General features: G+C 59.7%; 1 protein-coding gene across 1 annotated transcript in view; it reads right to left on the reverse strand.

Annotated features, from left to right (window-relative positions):
- RASGEF1A (RasGEF domain family member 1A) overlaps positions 1–7,013 on the reverse strand; it is a 92,984-nt gene extending 85,971 nt beyond the window's left edge. Inside the window, exon 1 of the mRNA XM_005670996.3 lies at positions 6,892–7,013. The gene's annotated coding sequence lies outside the window, so the exon portion shown is untranslated. The remainder of the gene's footprint in view (positions 1–6,891) is intronic.

Below are 7,521 nucleotides of genomic sequence, written 5' to 3' on the forward strand. Positions count from 1 at the left end.
CTTCTTAGATTCACCAAGTATTTATACATGTGCTTTAAATTTTCCAAATATTAGACTTTTTTGGCATTATGTCTTGTTATTAAATTCTATCGTAACTGCATGGTAGGCAGAAAACAGGGTCTGAATCACAGTGTTTCTTTGGTATTCCTTGAGGCATCTGGATGGCCAGTTTGCAGGCAATTTTCATGAATGTTCCAATCATTAACTGCATGGTTCCAGGAGTGCGATGGAGCTCATCAGCCCTGCATTGCTGGGGGCGGTCTGGGTGGTGATAACATGGTCTGGGAGGCTCCACTCCAGGCTCTGCCCCTATCAAATGCCCACTCCTGAGAGTGATTTCACTGCCTTGGCCTTTCTAGGGGAACAGGTTGGACCCTGGCCATCCCTGGTCACTGTCAAGTCTCTCTCTGAAATCTTCGACAGCCCTCACTTTGCTGACCCAGCAGTGAGGGCCCAGGACCCACAAGCTCACAGGCCACCACAGCAGCGAGCATCTCAGAGACCAGCAGACCCACTCCCTTGGTCGGGTGGGCTGGGCTGCAGGAGGGAGGGGCACAGGGTATGGAGGACTCTTCAATGGTGGGGTCAAGGGGGAAGGGCTCTGGCCTGCCATGGGCAGTGTGGACAGGCTCTTCCAAGGGCAGCCTTGATATTCTCCTGCTTCTGGCCTGGTCTGGCCAGTAGGAGCTACCCACTGCTAATAATCACAATAAAATGAATAATGCACACAGCCTCCTGCCAGCTCTGACGATTAACTCATGAAAGCTGTAGAGGCTCCCCTAGGAACTCCACAAAATCTTTCTACATGAGCCTCCAATCCCAGCCAACCCTAATCCATCCAACCTAATCCCCGAGCTGGTCCACGTGGCCAACTCTCACCCTCCTTCTCTATCCCTCAGCTCTGAGGACCGAGACCTGGATTCCAGGGCCAACTGCCCCAGTCAGCATGGCCAGGGCTGCCAAGCTCTGGGCTCTCACCCAGTGCCACCTGTCGTGACCTCATTTAATTGGGCCGTAACCTCAGAGGAGGAATGGAAACCCAGTAGGGCTTGCTCAGAGTCTCCAACCTGAAGGTGCTTGGGCACAGAACTTGTCTTCAGGGAAGTCCTAGATAAGAAAAGTCTGGGCCTCTGAGCCTGGCTTTCTTCAGGGACAAAATGGGCCTCCTCACCCTGGGAAGTACCCGGTACCACAGTGGGGCACATCCCCCACACCCTAACTCAGAGGCCTCCCTGGGCCTGCCCAGCGATTCAGTGTGGCTGGGATCCAGGCCACATCCAGATGGAGTCAAGCCTTCATGACATTCACATTGGGAGGGTGTGGGTACCAGAGGCCCAGGGAGCCCCCTAGACAGAGGGGTCCATGTGATTTGGGCAGCCTTGGTGGGGGCGGGAAAACAGGCTCTGCTAATAAGCCCATCAGAACACACACCCTCTCCCAGCCCCCTCAGTTTCTGGGTGAGCCAGCCTCCTCCACGGAAGCTACTCTTTGTTAACAGTGTTACCATGACAACCAGATCCAGGGAGAACTCTCTCTTCAAGGTAGAGTCTGAGGGTGACACTTGGGGAAACAGAAGTGGTGGTGACAACAGGCAAGGGCCTGGCCTCCCAGCCCCATCTCTACTACTCCTTCCTGAATGAGTCTGGATCCCACAGACGCCCCCCACCCCATCTTGCCTGTCCCAGAGCTCATGGGTCTGCCCCCTTTTCCTCTCCCTGAAAGGCAACAGCATCACGGCCCAGGCCAGGCCCCTCTCCCCAGCCACCGCCCCCACATTCCCAGACACAGATTTGTGCCTCTCTGCCCAGCCACACACAGCAGCTCATAGCCCATGACTTTCACACACACATCCCCCTCCAGCACAGCCACCGTGTCAGAGCTGGTGGTCCGACAGGCCAGGTATGGACTTGACTTCAAGGGATCTCAGACAGGGAATGACACAGTATGCCCGGGGCACCCCTCACAGCACACCTGTGCAGGAAGGCTCCCCTATGAAGGCCTACCAGGTGGGGAGAGGGAGGCGTCTCACAAAGAGAAGGTAAAAGGGGTCACCTGGCTGAGCTGTGGGAAAGGCATTGCAGAGGCATTGCAGGGCCACAGCAGTTGTCCAGGCCAGGGGAGGTGGCAGGGTCAAGGGGAGGAGGACTGGGTAGAAGAGAGGCCAGGGTCAGGGCTGAAGACTCAACCCGTGAGAGGGCTGACCTGGCTGTGTCCCACCTGCTCACCTGGGAGGCTGAGCAGAGGATGCTCAGGAGTGGACAGGCTGCCTGTGGTCACCTGGGAGGGAGCCAGCAGCCCTGGGCTCAAAGGCTACTGGGCCAAGCTTGGATGCAATCAGCACCAGGCAGGGAACAGGGACTGGTTGTGGAGGAGAGGGTATCGGCTCAGGTCCCGAGGAGCAGAACACGGACTGCCCGGGAGAGGCAGGGAGCCTCGGAAAGGTCTGTAGGGAGGCTGGAGGATGTGGAGGCCCTAGAGCTGGGTCTGCAGAGCCATGGGGACAACAGCCTGGGAGCAGGGCCCTGAAGACCGTTTCCCTGGAGTGGGGCGGGAGGGGGCGGTGCACAGATGGGAGTGGGCTGGGGTGAGTGGGAAGTGAGGCTGTGCCTTGAGTAAGCAGAGAACACCCTTCAAAGTCAGCCAGTGCAGGGGAGGAGAGCAGAGTGCAAAATAGCTGGAGGGGGAGTGAGCTGAGGAAGGTATGTGGCTGTGTTGAAGCAGGGAGGAGCTGACGCTTCACCTCTGAGGCCATCACCTACCTACGAGGTCAGCAACACCACACCTGCAAGGAGGCAGCGCCCCTGAGTTTCCAAAGCTGCACCCCAGGGGCTGGCTCCCTGCCAGTGGAGGGGGGGTGGTGCGCTGACCATGTGTGTCCGCGGTGCTCTCCTCTGAAAAGCTGGGACCCTCATGAAGGCCCAGGCCTCTCCTGCTTGTTTGGATACTCATCCACTGCTCCCCCAATTCACCCTGCACCACAGAGACCCTCATAGCCAGCTCAGCAGGGATGCAGCAGACCCAAGCTCCTGCCACCACCCTGGACCACAGCACCCGTGGCCTTCCCCGCCCCTTCCCACCCAGGAGAGGTCTTGTGGTGGCTGGGAGGACAAGACGCTCTTTCCTCCTGTGCTCTGACCATGTCCTGGCACCAGTGCACTAACCTGGAGGGGCTTTTCTGTCAAATAAGTGCGATGGGGAGAAGCTTCCGGGGCAGGACCACTGGGCACTGCCCTGAATCATACTCAAAGGCACCCCATCTGGCTTTTAGGAAATGCTTTTGCAGACCAGAGCATCAGACACCTGAGGCCAGGTCAGCAACAGGCAGCCTGACCTGTCCCTCCCTGGACCTGACAGGCATCAGTGTGGACCCCAACGCTTTCATACTCTTTTTTTTTTTTTTTTAAGCTGAACCTGTAATATGTGGAAGTTCCCAGTCCAGGGATCGAACCAAAACTGTGGCAATGCCAGGTCTTCAACTGGCTTCACCACACAGAATCTTCCAACACTTTTTTTTTTTTTGTCTTTCTGTCTTTTCTAGGGCCCCACCTGTGGTATGTGGAGGTTCCTAGGCTAGGGGTCCAATCAGAGCTGTAGCCACCGGCCTATGCCACAGCCATAGCAAGGCCAGATCGGAGCTGCATCTGCCACCTAATCACAGCTCAAGGCAACGCCAGAGCCTTAACCCACCAAGCAAGGCCAGGGATCAAACCCGCAACCTCATGGTTCCTAGTCAGATTCGTTAACCACTGAGCCATGACAGGAACTCCTCCAACACTTTCATACTCTTGACCAGACACCTCTCATGAGCCTCTTTACAGGGCCTGAGGCCTGTCCCAGGAGGCGAATCCCCTAGGCCCTCCCTGCCCCAGGGTGATCCCCACTCCTCCACACCCGACCCTCTCGCTCCCACACTCCACGCAGGCCAGGACATGGTGAGACTTTCGACTTTCCCGTCTGTGGTTCCTACCATGCCACTGCCAGGCGGACATCAGCTGACCTTCCCAAATCCTGTGCAGGGTCGTTAGACTGGGACTTTCTGCTGTCCCCAGTGCAGGGACATTCTGAATGGGTCTACAGTGGTCAGCTCACTCTGTGCCAGCCCAGGGAATCCTAGTGTTCACTCTCTCTCTCACATGCACACGCGCACACACACACACACACACACACACACACACACACAGCCCAGGCTCTATGCCAAGAAAGAGACGAGAGGGTCACGTAATCTCAAAAGAGGGCAGTCTGTCCAACCCAAGACCCCAGCAGGTCAGGGGCCCTGCCATGTGGCCAGTGGGTGTCAAAGGCCTGCCTTGCCTCCCATGGCCACTGGCCTGGCAGCTTCCCCACTCATGCCACTTCGACACCAGGGCCTCCCTGCCTGCCTCCCTCCTCATATTCTGCCTGGCTAAGTAAACACTCATCTGCAGGAGGGAGGTGGGCCGGCGAGGGCAAAAGAATGAGAGGCAGCCTGGAGTGGGTGGGAGTTAGAGGAGGCAGATTTCTGCTCAGCATTTGGAAGCTCTGAGAGAAAAATCAGCCAGAGCGGACCAGGGCTGAAGCAGATGGCCTCAGGAGGGAAGTGGGAGGGCGGGGGAGTGCCAGCAGGGGGCAGTAGGAGGGCTGGGCTGGAACTGGGGGCCACACTGAGGCGGGACCAACTGGACAGGCCCTGGCCTGCACCTCTGTCCCTCTCCCCCATCATGGGCCTGGCACCCACCCCCAGGGGGTCCTGTGGGGAGGCCCGGGAGACCCTCTTCCGGGTAGGGTCCTGCAGAGATGTGCACAGGGTATCAGCCCACCCTAGCCCCACCTCCAGTCCTGGGGGCAGTGGTCAGACCTCAAAGTCCAGGTTCCTGGCCTCGCACCTTCACTTGGCATATTTGACAAATTTGGCTTTGAAACATGTGGCTTGAGAACAGGATTCTTGGTTAGAAATGAAATATCAACCAAAGCTATTCCAGTCCTGCCCATTCAGCCCATTACTGACAGATGCAGGGACAGGCAGGCTCAGGGGCTCTCAGGCTACACCTGAGCATCCTGGCCTCCAACTGCTCTCCTCCGGAGGCCCCTGGAGATGGACAGGTGGGTCTGTTCCTCACCTGGCCAGGTGGAGGGGGGCCACTTGTCCAAGGGACACCTTCTCCCCTCAGCCTGAGCCCATCAGCCACTGGCCTCACTTGGGCCGACCCAGCACAAATTCTGGTTAGTGCTGGTATTTTCTCCCCCCACCCCACCCCTCCGCCGCCTCCTCCTCCTCCCCAGCCTGCGGTTGCTAAGTTACACCAAAAAACCCCTCTGCTCTGTGTGAACTGTTCCATTTCCACGATTTGCCAGGTGGAAGGGAGCCATCAGGCTGGCAGCTCGAGGATGCCTCCCAGAGAAAAACAAACTTGTTGGCTGGCTCTCCAGCCCCCATGGCTTACCTGGGGACACCTGCTTTTGCTCCCAAACCCAGGAGCCATGTGCTAAAGCACACAGTTGCCCTTGGGGTGGTGTCAGCATGTGGGTCCACATGTTCAGATTCCGCTGCCACCCCCACCCAGGCCCATAAGCCCAGAGGGCTGCTGGTCACTATGACACATGTCCCTAAGAACAAAGAAAGGCTGGAGAGGCAGAAAAACCTAATCCTGCACCCTGAGCTGTGGCCTTCCCCTCCTTCCACTCTGGGTCCCCTGCTCCTATTCTGGGCCATGGTCCTGAGGTTCCAATACAAAGTGTCCCCGGATGTTATGGGGGAACTGCCCTCAGAAGTCATTAAAACCATGGTGTCATTCCAAAGATGCAGAAGGAGCCTGCAGCCTGCCCACAGCTCAGAAGTCAAGACCTGCACCTCCTGACTCCCTAGTTTTCTGCTCACTGCAGGAGCTGCCACTTTGCTTTCTGCGTCTCCTTTGGGGCAGGGAAAGGCCTGGATTCAGGCTAGGCTGGGCTGGGCAAGACCGTGTCCAAAGGAAAGTGGGAGACTCCTGAGGGGCAAAACAATCTGACTCCACACAGCTGGGGTCCCAGGGCAGGTAGCCATCCAAGAGGGTGGGAGAAGCATGACAGTGGTGGGGTGAACCAGATAGGGCTCCCAGGTCTAAGCAGGAAACAAGGGTACCCAGTCACCACCACATCTCAGTCCCAGGCAGCTCCCAAGAGGCAGGCAGCCTCCTGGTAAATATCCCACCAATGCTGAGAAGCAGCTAGAGATGCAGGGGGCAAGAGGCCTGCTGAGCATCTCTCCTGAGAGCAGAGCTCTCTCCCTCCTCCCTGCAGACCAGAACAAGCTGCACCTGCCCCAGGCTCTGTTTCCAGCAAGGAGCGCCTGGGGCAAAGAAAGGAGGTCCTTCAAATGACCCTTGCTCACGGTGTGGAGAGGGGCATCTCTCCCTGGCTCTGGCCGGCTCCCCTCAAATGCTGAGCTCACGCCCCAATTCTTCACCAAACAGCAAGGGCGTGAGATGCACCGCGGGGTTCAGAATGCAGACAAGCAAATGGAAACTTCCAATTGCGCAGCCCCAGCTCTTGAGAATTCCCAGCCCCCTCCTCCACGAGAGGCCCGGGGCAGAGGACCCTCCGGCGGGTGCTCATACCAGCCCACCGAGTGCGCTCCCGCCACGCCCAGGCTGAGACCGCCCGGTACCCCGCGGGGCCTGGGGACTAGCGGGGGTCCTGGTGCTGCCCAGCCCGGGGTGGAGTTGTAGGCAACTCAGCGCTGGGCTCCCGCAAGCCCTCCTCCACGCGCGTCCCCCGACCCGCGCCGGGAGCCCGCGCCCCGGCCCCACGACGGCCGAGCCGGGCGGGACCCTGGACCCGCGCACGCCCCGCCCTGCCAGCGCCGGCGACCGGAGGGGACGGCCCGCAGGAGAGGGGGAGGGACCGAGGGACTGAGGATCGGCGGCCGCTGCCTACCTCGGTCCGGGCCAGCGTAGCTCCCGCGCAGCCCTCGCGCAGCAGTCGGGCCCCGAGCAGCGCGCGGCCGGCGGCGGCGGCGGCTCATGCTCGGCACCCGGGCCCGCGGCACCCGCCCACCCGCGGCCGCCCCCGCGCTGCGCCAGCTGCGGGCAGAGCGGCTCCCTCCGCAGCCGGCGCCGGGCAGCGCGAGCGAGCGCGGAGCGAGCACGGATCGGGCACGAAGCGGGCACGGAGCGGGCGAGCGCGAGAGCGCGGGGAGCGGGTGGAGCGGGTGGCGCGGGGCGAGGGTGCGGGGCGGGCGCCAGGAGCGCGAGGGCGCGGTGAGAGTGTGTTGGGCGAAGGCACGGGGTGAGCTAGGGCGCAGGGCGGGCGCGTGGAGAGGGAAAGCGCGCGACGAAGGTGCAAGGAGGGGTGGTAGAACGGGTGGCCAGGGCGCAGGGCGCGGGGCGAGGAGAGCCCGGGCCAACCCTAAAAAAAAAAAAAAAAAGATAAGGTAAAAACAACCCAAAAGGTGATGTGACCACCTCATGTAAAAGACCCTTGGGGGGGTTCTCCCCGAGAGCTGCCAAAATTTTTATCATCGGCCTCTGACAGTGAAAGTGCTTCGGTGGGCCAATCTGGTCTCCT

This window comes from Sus scrofa, chromosome 14 (assembly GCF_000003025.6).
Source record: "Sus scrofa isolate TJ Tabasco breed Duroc chromosome 14, Sscrofa11.1, whole genome shotgun sequence".
Classification (NCBI taxonomy): domain Eukaryota; kingdom Metazoa; phylum Chordata; class Mammalia; order Artiodactyla; family Suidae; genus Sus; species Sus scrofa.